Source organism: Psammomys obesus, unplaced genomic scaffold (genome assembly GCF_907164565.1).
Source record: "Psammomys obesus unplaced genomic scaffold, mPsaObe1.curated_primary_1811, whole genome shotgun sequence".
Lineage (NCBI taxonomy): Eukaryota > Metazoa > Chordata > Mammalia > Rodentia > Muridae > Psammomys > Psammomys obesus.
In genome coordinates, this window is record NW_026596057.1 from 24,227,669 (window position 1) to 24,238,847 (window position 11,179).

The 11,179-nt window shown below is 38.4% G+C and overlaps 1 pseudogene; it reads left to right on the forward strand.

The window, feature by feature from the left end:
• The first annotated feature begins 1,806 nt into the window (after positions 1–1,806).
• LOC129689283 (glyceraldehyde-3-phosphate dehydrogenase-like) lies at positions 1,807–7,447 on the forward strand (annotated as a pseudogene).
• Positions 7,448–11,179: the final 3,732 nt, after the last annotated feature.

Sequence of the window (11,179 nt, forward strand, 5' to 3'; positions counted from 1 at the left end):
TAAGTGTGTATGTACTGTGCGTATCTTTCTGCTTCTGGGATACCTCACTCAGGATGATCTTTTCCAGATCCCACCATTTGCCTGCAAATTTCATGATTTCCTTGTTTTTAATTGCTGAGTAGTATTCCATTGTGAAAATGTACCACAATTTCTGTATCCATTCTTTCTTTGAGGGGCATCTGGATTGTTTCCAGGTTCTGTCTATTACAAGTAAAGCAGCTACAAACATGGTTGAACAAATGTCCTTGTTGTATACTTGAGCATATTTTGGATATATGCCTAGGAGTGGTATAGCTGGATCTTGATCTCACTCTAGCTTCATGCTGGTTTTCCCAGTATAACAGTCTAGGTGCCCCAAAGTGTGTCTGTGTATGTGTGTGTAAGTTTCTGTGAGACTGTATGTGTTTGTGTGTATCTCTGAAATCTATTTGATAATTTATCTGATTATTGTATATAATTGATAACATTATGATCTCAATTGAAAGAAATGTTTCCATTTATTTCCTGGATCATACAAAACCGAGGATAGCTCTTTTTAAAATATTTAGCATTACTTTATAATGAAAACTTCTAGGTATATATTCCTTTACATCAATTTCAGACTAATACAGTACATTACATTAATATACACAGGATATTTTAAATTATCAACTCTGCTCTTAGACATATTGTCTTTTCAGATTTTATTTAAAAAATCATTTTTATTTTTTATTAATTTTAATTTGTGTGTGTGTGTGTGTGTAATGCTATGTACTTACTAGTATATCTTAACCCCAGAGCAAACATCAATTCCCCCCAAACTGGAGTAACAGATGGTGGAAAATAAACTTAGTTCTCTGAATGGGAAGTATGTACTCTGAACCAGTGACCAACTTCTTGGGTGTTGCTTTGTCGTACATAAATCCATAAATTCACAATATTTGCAATTCAAATATATCTCTAAATGTATTTGATATATATCTCAAATATATCTCTATATTTTGTCTATTATTTAGCGAATTTGTATATTTTCAATATAATTTCTCTTCATACTTTTTCAGGTCCCAATTCCCTGCTCCAATCAAGAGTTCTCTGATCTTGTAATTTCTACTTCTGTTTCTAGGTTTTCTAATCCACAACTCTGTACTGACTTTTGCTCTATCAATCCCATCTGCTTAGCTTTGTTCCTCGTTTTATTTTGCATAGTCATCCTTATTGCCTTAAAATTCCATTTTCTCTTACTTGGCTGAGATTATTTCCTAAGACTTTGTTCATTTGTTGCAAACTTATTTGCAAATGCTTTTTGAAACATTTTTAGGATGACTGCTTAAAATATTTATCTGATGGTTCTAACATCTTTCCTGATTATTCTAGCAGTTTGATGTTGTACTTATTGTCAATCTCTTCTTCCCACTCAAAACTTCCTGGTTATGGTCTGAAAATTCATTTTAATGTAAAATAAAAAATGTGAGTCATTATGCTGTGAGTCATAGATCTTATTCAATCATTTATTTGGCTGGATCTTCTGACACTGCTATAAGTGGAAAGGGCAAGGAAGGGTGGATGTTGCCTTGTTGGTCAAAGTGCTGTAGTCCATACTTTTTCAGGAAGCTTGAACTTGTGGTTAGAGTACCACACCACTTCTACTACAGGGTTGGGGATTTCTAGCACTCTAGGATAAATGTAGGGATGTGTTTGTATCACATGTCCTCAGTGACATGCATAGGAAATAAAACCAGTTATTTGGGCCTTCTAAAATATCACAGTTTTGTGGAAGCCTGGTCATAGTGGGAATTATCTACATAGCAGATGTTTTTGTTTATAGAAATGAGACCACAGTACCGTTCTGTGGTATTTGGAGACAGTGGTAGACTGGTCTTTTCAGTAAAAGGCCAGCCTCAGATTCATGATGAGACTGTTTCTAACAACTCAAATTCTGAAGTATGTTGATGTTTTATATGCTTAGACAATGTTTCACAGTGAAATTCTACCCATTCTCTTTGTCAAATTTTTCTTCACCTGGTATAAAACATAGAAATCAAAATTAACCCCATGAAACTACCAAAATGTGAGCAAGGTATCTGACAAATGATAGAGACTACAATACATGTCAAGGAGATTCTTTAACATTGTTTTATGCATGATGTCTACTTAGTAAGGTAAATAAGAAAATTAAACATTTTATTTTACAACTTTTTTCTTTACTCTTTTGTATAGTACATCCTGACTAAAGCCTCCCATCCTTCCTGCTTCCCAGAACCCCCTCTCACCTTCCTTCTCCCAAGATTCTGTTTCTGTTCCAAAAAGACTAGGCCTCCCAGATGTCAATTGAACACAGGATAGCAAGGTGCAATAAGTCTAGGCATAAACCCTTTTATTAAGGCTGGATGAGGCAACACAGTTGGAGGAAAAAGGTCTCAGATGCAGGCAAATGCATCAGAGACACCCCAACTCCAACTGCTACAAGTCCAATAAAAACCAATTTAATTCGTCTTTTAGGATTTCTCTACCTCAGTGATTACTTTTTTTCCCAAAAATCTAGTAGTAAAAACACAATTATGCAAAATCAAATCTATGTCCATGTAGATTAATGACTATGATCTAATATAAAAATGACATGGACATTTTCAAATAAACAAGAAACAAAAAAATAAATTATGTTCCATATATAATATTTTATATTTAATCACAGAAAACAACTTAAGGTATTTCTACTTAGACTACTTTTCTGATCATCAATTTAAATGGTCAAGGTCTTTAGAGCTGGTTCTAAACAAGAGCCCATGAGTGTAAACTATGGAGTTATTTGGCACTTCTTTTCCCTTTCTGGGGAAATGAGCTCTTGAGCTCATCCTGTAGGATGGTAGATTTGGGAATTTTAGGAGTCACTTTTTACTTGCCTATGTTAAAAGGGTAAAGTGTTCTTCATTAGCCAAGTCAAAGATGGAGCAACCCCTGGCTGCAGAAGCTGTGCCTGCCCTGACCCTGCGCTTCCCTTGAGCACCTTCTCAATAGTGTGGGTGTAGTGGATTTTACACTAAAATAAAACAAAAAGACCTTACCATGTGCTTTGGGGCCCAAGGAGGAATAAAATGAAGTGATGAAGCAAGGAAGTCATCCTCATAGAGGAAGAAACTGGATAGTTTGTCAGAAAGTTAGTTCTCTTAAAACTATTCTGTGATAACAGCATGTGGGAAGAGACTGGTGGCTGGTCACTTTCTTAGCTGATAGGTAATTGAACTTCCTTCCCAACCCCCCCCAGAAGAAAATGTTTAGAAAAAGAGATTGGGGTGTAAGTTTCCAGCCAGTTGCAGTGCTGAACCGACGCAGTTGTCATTTGGGGATGGCATGCCAGCATCTGTAGAGATGTCCTTGTGCTGTCTCACTTTCCAAGTATTCCGTAGTGGGGCTTCATCCTATTAGCCAAGCTTTGATGGTGAGGTAGAAATTTGGGCCGGGGGGAGGGTATGGAAGGATGCGTTTCCTCTGGCCGGCAGATATCTACATATTGAAACAGTTGTACCTAATGAAATTTATTTGTTTAGTGAAATAGGTTTACACATGTACCATCTTGGTTCCCATCTCTTGCCCTTGTTTTGTTACCCCCCCAAAAAAAATAGAAAAGAAAAAAGAAAACAAATCAGAACAGCACTTCCATGCCATTTAGGTCTCAGTGAAAGATCCCTGTTAACTATCTGGAAGGAAAATAGAGCTGAGGCCTTCGGTCTTCTATATCGGAATTGCCTTTCATTAATCTTCAGTACTATTGTATAAAAACAAGTAGGGGGTCTAATCTCCTAGGAGGTAGGGGCTTTATCCTTGAAGAGAATATGTCCCCAGATTATTAGCACTTTTAGAGGAGAAGCCAAGGTATGTAGAGTGTGTGTCTGGCCCATCCACTGAGCATGAGAGAATGGGGTTACCATTGTGGGGAGAGAAGGAAAGTTCCTCAGGGCCTCCCACTGCTAAAGCTTTTTTGAGATGTTATCTGTGCTCCCTGGGTTTGACTTTGAAAGGAATTATTCCAGCAGTACATGTAGTATTCTTGGATGATCTTGCTGCTTTTAATTCTCTTTTGTGTGTGGCTCTGGGTTTCCACTTGTAACTCCATCTTCTTAGGAGCATGGTCTCTCTGTAACGGAAGCTGTAAAGTCACTGCAGCAAGGATGTAGAGACGAGGATTTATTCCATTAGGGGCTTTCATCTCACACCGTAAGGATGATGATAGATCTAGAAAAATTGGGCCAGATTTTTGTTTTTTATTTTTTACTGTGGCAAGCTGGTTAGTGCCCCTCCTCTCACCTGTGTCATGTTTCTTTGCAACGTGCTCCTCCCAAAATAACCTCACTCAGTTGTCTCTCTACTTTGTTTCTCGGTCCCTCCAAGTTTCTTCTTGATAACCATGATTTGTCAGATTCCTAACTTGGGTATGGGTTAGCAGACTTAGCCTCTAGGTCTCTGTCCTACACAGAGGAGACCTCAGATCCTGTTTTTGCTAGACTGAGAGGAATCCATGAGGTGCTATCTGGCAGGACTTAGTGGATTCTATTGCTTTGGTTGTCGTTTCCCTGAGGACCTAATGTTTCCTTATGTCCTCTCCCGGATTTCCTTTGCTTTGGGTCTGTTGAGGTTTGTTGAGAAGGTTGAAGCAAAGCTCCAAGAGTGAAATTACAGTGTGTTCAGAAGTGGGGATATGAATCTTATTTCTCCCTACGTGGGATACAGCACTGTGAAATTCAGTCTTCAACAAAAAGAGAGGCCCTGCAGTTCTCCTAAAAAGGTTCCTTATTTCTTTAACAAAGTTTAAGCTAGCGTTAATAAATTAAAAGAGAAATTGCTTTTTCTCTCCACCTCAGCTTTGTTTTTTTTTTTCCTATTTCATATCGTTGTCTGTGCTGTAATTCATATTTTTGATACCATTTCTGATGTGTAAAGTTGGCTGTCTTGTAAATATCTTATAAAGAGTTCAATTGTAAATAAACTATTGTGGCCGTTAAAAAAAAAAAAAAAAAAAACAAGAGCCCAAGAACAGTATTTTTACTTGCCTGGACCACCTAAACTTTCTGCTTTGTTTTATTTACAGCAATTTCCCTTGGCTTAGGTACAGCTCAGAATTCTATTCCAAACAGAATGGTGGAAAACCTGGAAGACTGCATGCCTTGGTAACTGTATCAACATAAAAAAATAGAGATTCTATCAGACATTTCTATATTTCTTATGTCTGTAAACCTACATTCATTGTTGTATAATATATGTATTATATAAGGCAAATAAACTCTTTTCAGTGAATCAGGGATGGTGTATTTCCACAACAATATTATAAAGATCAATGGACAGTTTCAGTTTTCATATAAACTTCAAATTACAAGTTGGGGATCAAAGAAAATAATCAATGTGTTAGGAAGATGAAAGCAAAACATACATGATTCTTCTTACTTAATTAGATACGTTTTCAACCATAGCTTTGTTGGAAAATTTTACTGCAAAGGAAACATAGAAATAAAACATAGGTCAACCACAAAATTAAACATGTAGATTCCATTTTTTAATTGTTGAGTAGTATTCCATTGTTTAAATGTACCATACTTTCTGTATCCATTCCTCATCCTTATGAGGGAGATGGAAAGAACTGGAGGGGACAGGAACTCCACAAGGAGAGCAACAGAGCCAAAATACCTGCACCAGGGGGATCTGCAGACACCGTTTCTCCAACCAAGGACAGTGCATGGAGATGACCTAATGACCTATACCCCCTGTTCAAAGGAAGCCTATAGGCTGCTCAGTTTCCAAGTGGGTTCTCTAGTAAGGAATACAGGGGTTGTCTCTGATATGAACTTAGTGACAGGCTCTTTGATCACGTCCCCCTGGGGGGTGCAGCCTTGCCAGGCTACAGAGGAAGATGGTGCAGCCAGCCTTGATGAAACCTGGTAGGCTAGGGTCAGATAGAAGAGGAGGAGAGCCACCCCTATCAGAGAACTAGGGAAAGGACATATATAGGGAGAGAAGAGGGAGAATGGGTGAGACTGGGAGGAGAGAAGGGAGGGGGCTGCAGCAGGGATACAAAGTGAATAACTTGTAATAAAAAATAAATAAATAGATAAATAAATAAATAAAATTTAAAAATATGTAGATTCCTAGATGGTAGTAAGAAAATCAAGTTATGAAAAATGATAAATTCAACAAAAAGATAGATCAATAAGCCTAAGAAGTTATGAGGTGAAATTAAAATAACATGTTGGCAACAGTAACATGGAAAAATTAATAATTAAGCATTACTGCTGCAGTCACTGAAAACAGTTTGTAGCATGTAAGGGAATTGTTTCCACCTAACTAATTAATATGTATGTTACATAAAACAGTAATATCTATGAGTAGCTAAGATTATTACACTCTTATAAAAACAGAAGACAGGCTCCCTGCTCTTCCCTGTTCCAGACACAGCCACTTCACACGGAGTGCCAGCCTTGTCCTTTTACATAATGATGAGTGACTGGATTTGGCCTTGGGCTCCTGATTGCCAGAGCTTCTTGTTTATCTGGCAAAGTGGGGAGTGTTGCCATCAATGAACCCTTCATCGATCTCAACCATATGGTCTACCTATTCCAGTATGACTCTATCCATGGCAAGTTCAACTGCACAGTCAAGGCTGAGACTGGGAAGCTTGTTGTCAACAGGAAGTCCCTCCTCATATTCCAGGAGCAAGAGATCATCCACATCTAATGTGGTGATGCTGTTGCTGAGTATGTTGTGAAGTCTAAGGCAGAGGCCCCTTCATTCCTTCTGCAGAGGTCTTCATAGGTGTTAACCACTGGAAGTATGACAAGTACTCAAGATTGTGAGCAACGCTTCCTGTACCACTAACACTTAGAACCTCTGGCCTAGGCCATCCATGACAACTTTGGCATTGTGGAAGGACTCCTGACCACAGTCCATGCCATCACTACCACCCAGAAGCCTGTGGATGGTCCCTCTGGAAATCTGTGGCATGATGGCTCCGGGGCTGCCCAGACCACCACCCTGGCATCCATGGTGCTGCCGAGGCTGTGGGAAAGTTCATTCTAGAGCTGAACAGGAAGCTCAGTGGCATGGCCTTCCATGCTTTTAGCCCCAAAGTGTCTGTCATTGATGTGACATGCTACCTGGAGAAAGCTGCCAAGTGTGATGACATCAAGAAGGTGGTAAAGCAGGCATCTGAGGGCCCACTAAAGGGCATCCTGGGCTACACTGAGGACCAGGCTCTCTCTCTTGCTACTTTAACAGTAACTTCCACTCTTCCACCTTTGATGCTTGGCCTGGAATTGTCCTCAATGAAAACTTTGTAGATCTCACTTTCTGTTATGACAATGAATACAGCTACAGCAAAAGGATGGTGGAACTCATGGCCTACATGGCTTCCAAGGAATACGGAGCCCTAGACCATCTACCCCAGAAAGGACAGGAGAGCAAGAGAAAGACCCTAGTCTCCTGAGAAATCCATGTTCCAAGCAGCCCCAAACACTGAGCATCTCCTTCACATCTTCTGCCTCAGAACCCCCAGAAGAGCTCTAGGGAGAGCTACTCTGTAAAATACAACCATTAAAGTTCACTGCACTCTCCCACATAAAACAAAAACAAAACTAACAAACAAACAAAACCCAAAAAGGACAAATAATTCGGTACCTTATAAAAGGTCTCACAAGTCCATAGAGTAAACATATTAGGTTTTCTGAAGTGAAGAATATAAAATATACATATTTCTTAATTGTCAGAAATGTATTATGTTATAAAATGTAACAATAGCTTCAGATTTTACCTTCATTTATAAAGGGCAGGTCATTACCCTAATCGTGATAGTTTCATTCGTCTATAACCTCTTTTCCAAACCTTTTCCCTAGAAAAACTATTTTAATTGATTAATAAATAAAGCAGTTCTTTCTATTGTGTGGTTGTGTTTTGGTCTGAGAAAAAAGATAAATGTATATGGAAGCATGCATGTTTGTGATTGCACAAGCCTGTCCATCGAACTGCAAGCCATAAGTGGATGTTATATGCTCCCTATCTTCATTTTCCACCTACTAATTTGAGGTTTGGTCTCTCCCTGGACTCTGAGTTTATGTTTTCTTCTTATTAAATTTTATTTCTTCATTTCTTTATTACAGTGTATTCACATTGTATCTCTGCCCCTGCTCCCTCCCTCATTTCCTCCTAGTCCCACCCACTCTACCTCTTCTCCCCTTATGCCCTTTTCCTAGTCCCCTGATAGGGGAGGACCTCCTCCCTTTCTCTCTGACCCTAGCCTATCAGGTTTCATCAAGCCTGGCTGCATCATTTTCTTCTGTGGCCTGACAAGGTTACGTTCCCCATGAGGAGGTAATCAAAATTCCTCATGTCAGAGACAGTCCCTGAGTATCCATTTCTGCAGGAAATCCTGGGCCCAGGTGTTTTGACTCTGTTGTTTTCCTTGTGAAGTTCCTGTCCCTTCAAGGTATTTCTAGTTCCCTCTTATTCCATAAAGATTCTGGCACGCTGTCCAAAGTTTGTCTGTGAGTCTCAGTATGTCTTTCAATACTCTGGTGGGTAGAGTTTTTCAGAGGTCCTCTGGAGAAGGCACCTGTCCTGTTCCTTGTGTAGTCGTACTTCCAGTGTCTATCCTGTTCGTCCTTATGAATGAGGATTAAGCATCTTTCCTAGGGTACTCCTTGTTGTTTAGTTTCTTTAGGACTATACTTTCTATTTAGGACTATACTTACTATTCTTTAGTTTGTTTCCCCTGTATTATATGGCTAATAGTCACTTGTAAATGAATATATACCATAAATGTCTTTCTGCTTTTGGGTTACCTCACTCAAGATGATCTTTCCTAGTTCTAACTATTTGCCTGCAAATTTCATGGTTTCCTTGTTTTTAATACCTGAGTAGTATTCCTTTGGGTAAATGTATCACAATTTCTGTATCCATTCCTCTGTTGAGGGACATCTGGGTTGTTTCCTGAATATGGCTACTACAAATAAAACTTCTATGAACACAGTTGAGTAAATGTCTTTATTGAATGGTGGGGCATCTTTTGGGTATATGCCTACAAGTTTTATAGCTGGATCTTGAGGTAGCATTATTGCTAATTTTCTGAAAAAGTGCCAGATTGATTTCTGAAGTGGTTGTACAAGGCTACATTTCCACCGGGAATGGAGGAGGGTTACCCCTTCTCCACAACTTCTCCAGCATGCACCATCTCTTGAGTTTTTGATCTTAGACATTCTGATGGGTATGAGGTAAAATCTCAGGGTAGTTTTGATTTGCATCTCCCTGATGGCTAAGGATGTTAAGCATTTCTTTAAGTGTTTTTCTGCCATTTGATATTCTTCTGTTGAGAATTTTGTTTATGCTGTACCCCAATATTTTATTATAATTTCTTACAGTTTATTCAATTTGTATCCTAGGCATGGCACCCTCCCTCATCTCCACCCAGTTGCACCCTTCTTCCCTGTTCTTCCCCTATGGCCCTCCCCTAGTCCACTGATAGGAGAGGTCCTCCTCCCCTTCTCTCTGAGTCTAGCCTATCAGGTCTCATGAGAACTGGTTTTCTTCCTCTGTGGCCTGGCAAGGCTGCATTGTCTATGGGGAGGTGATCAGAAAGCCTACCACTGAGTTCATGCTAGAGACAGCCCCTGTTCTTTTTACTAGGAAACCCATTTTTTTATTAGATTACTTGGTTTGTTGTTGTTTAACTTCTTCAGTTTTTTATATATTTTAGATATTAGCCCTCTGTCAGATGAAGGGTTGGTAAAGATCTTTTACAGTCTGTAGGCTGTCAATTTGTTCTGATGACAGTGTCCTTAGCTTTACATAAGCTTTTTAGTTTTATAAGATCCCACTTATTAGCACTGAGGAAATCCAAGGAATTTTTAGGTCCTACTTCAAAAGCCTTTTCAACAAAATTTGAAAATGAAAATGAAATGGATAATTTTCTTGATAGATTCCATTTACCAAAGCGGAATCAAGATGAGGTAAATACATTAAATAATCCCTATATCCCCTAAGAAAATAAAAGTTGTCATCAAAAGTCTGCTCTTCAAAAAACCGAGGGCCAGACAGGTTCAGCATAGAATACTACCAGACTTTCAAAGAAGAGTTAACTCCAATACTCTTGAAACTTTTCCACAAAATAGAAACAGAAGGAACATTACCAACCTCATTCTATGAGGCCACAGTCAAGTTGGTACCTAAACCACACAAAGACCCAACAAAGAAAGAGAACTGCAGATCAATCTTGATTTATGTTTTCTTAACTAGGCTAGAGCCCAGTAATCCCTAACACTCCTCTGTTAATTATCCTAGAGCCAGCTTATGGAATGATTGATTTGTTACATGGGTCCTTGGAATTTGAACTCTACTCTCAAGATTGTATAGCATGAATACATTCCCATGAAGTCTTTCATTTTTCTTACAACCTTCAATGTGAAAACATTATTAAGTATTATTAATTATATATATATACATATATATATATAATCCCTTCATATTTCCATGCTTGTTATAACTTGAGTAAAATAGGAAGGACTTTGAAATAAAAAGGCTAACTACTATGCTTTCTCAATTTCTAAAATAATGTCTGTGACTTAAGCACAGTTATTTCAATCTAGTAGTTACAGGTTTTACATAAAATAATAAAATACCAAAAATGATCTGCTTTGCACACATATTCATGACATGAAAGGCAGAATTGTGAAATTACATAGTTAATTGGCATGGATCAAATCAGAGAAGGATAGAAGAAAGGTTGATGTCCGTCTAACCCAATGGAAGCACTGGAAATAATTACAGCTAAGGTCTATCCAGTTCTTTAGGAACTTGGTGCAGTCTTGTACCAGACTCAAATTGAATGGACCATGATAGCTAGCAAAATAACCATCAAAATCTTGGCAAGCAAATGCTTGCCAACTCAGGAACGAGTCTCCTAACAACAACATCAAAATGTCTCAGCAAATTCTCATCAACATTCATGTTTAATCATACTCACAGAAATTTTTCTCTTTTTGGAGGTAATCTCCATCAGATTTCTTTTCAGGCACCCGAGTGAAAAGCTATGTTGTAGAAAAACAAAAATGAAAGACACATGGATTCAAGGAGAAATAATGTATCAGTCTAAACAAAATATAATTTGTAGTATTTCATAGAGTTGATTTTTTTTCTCTAAAAGTATTTCACTGTTAAAGTCAGTGCT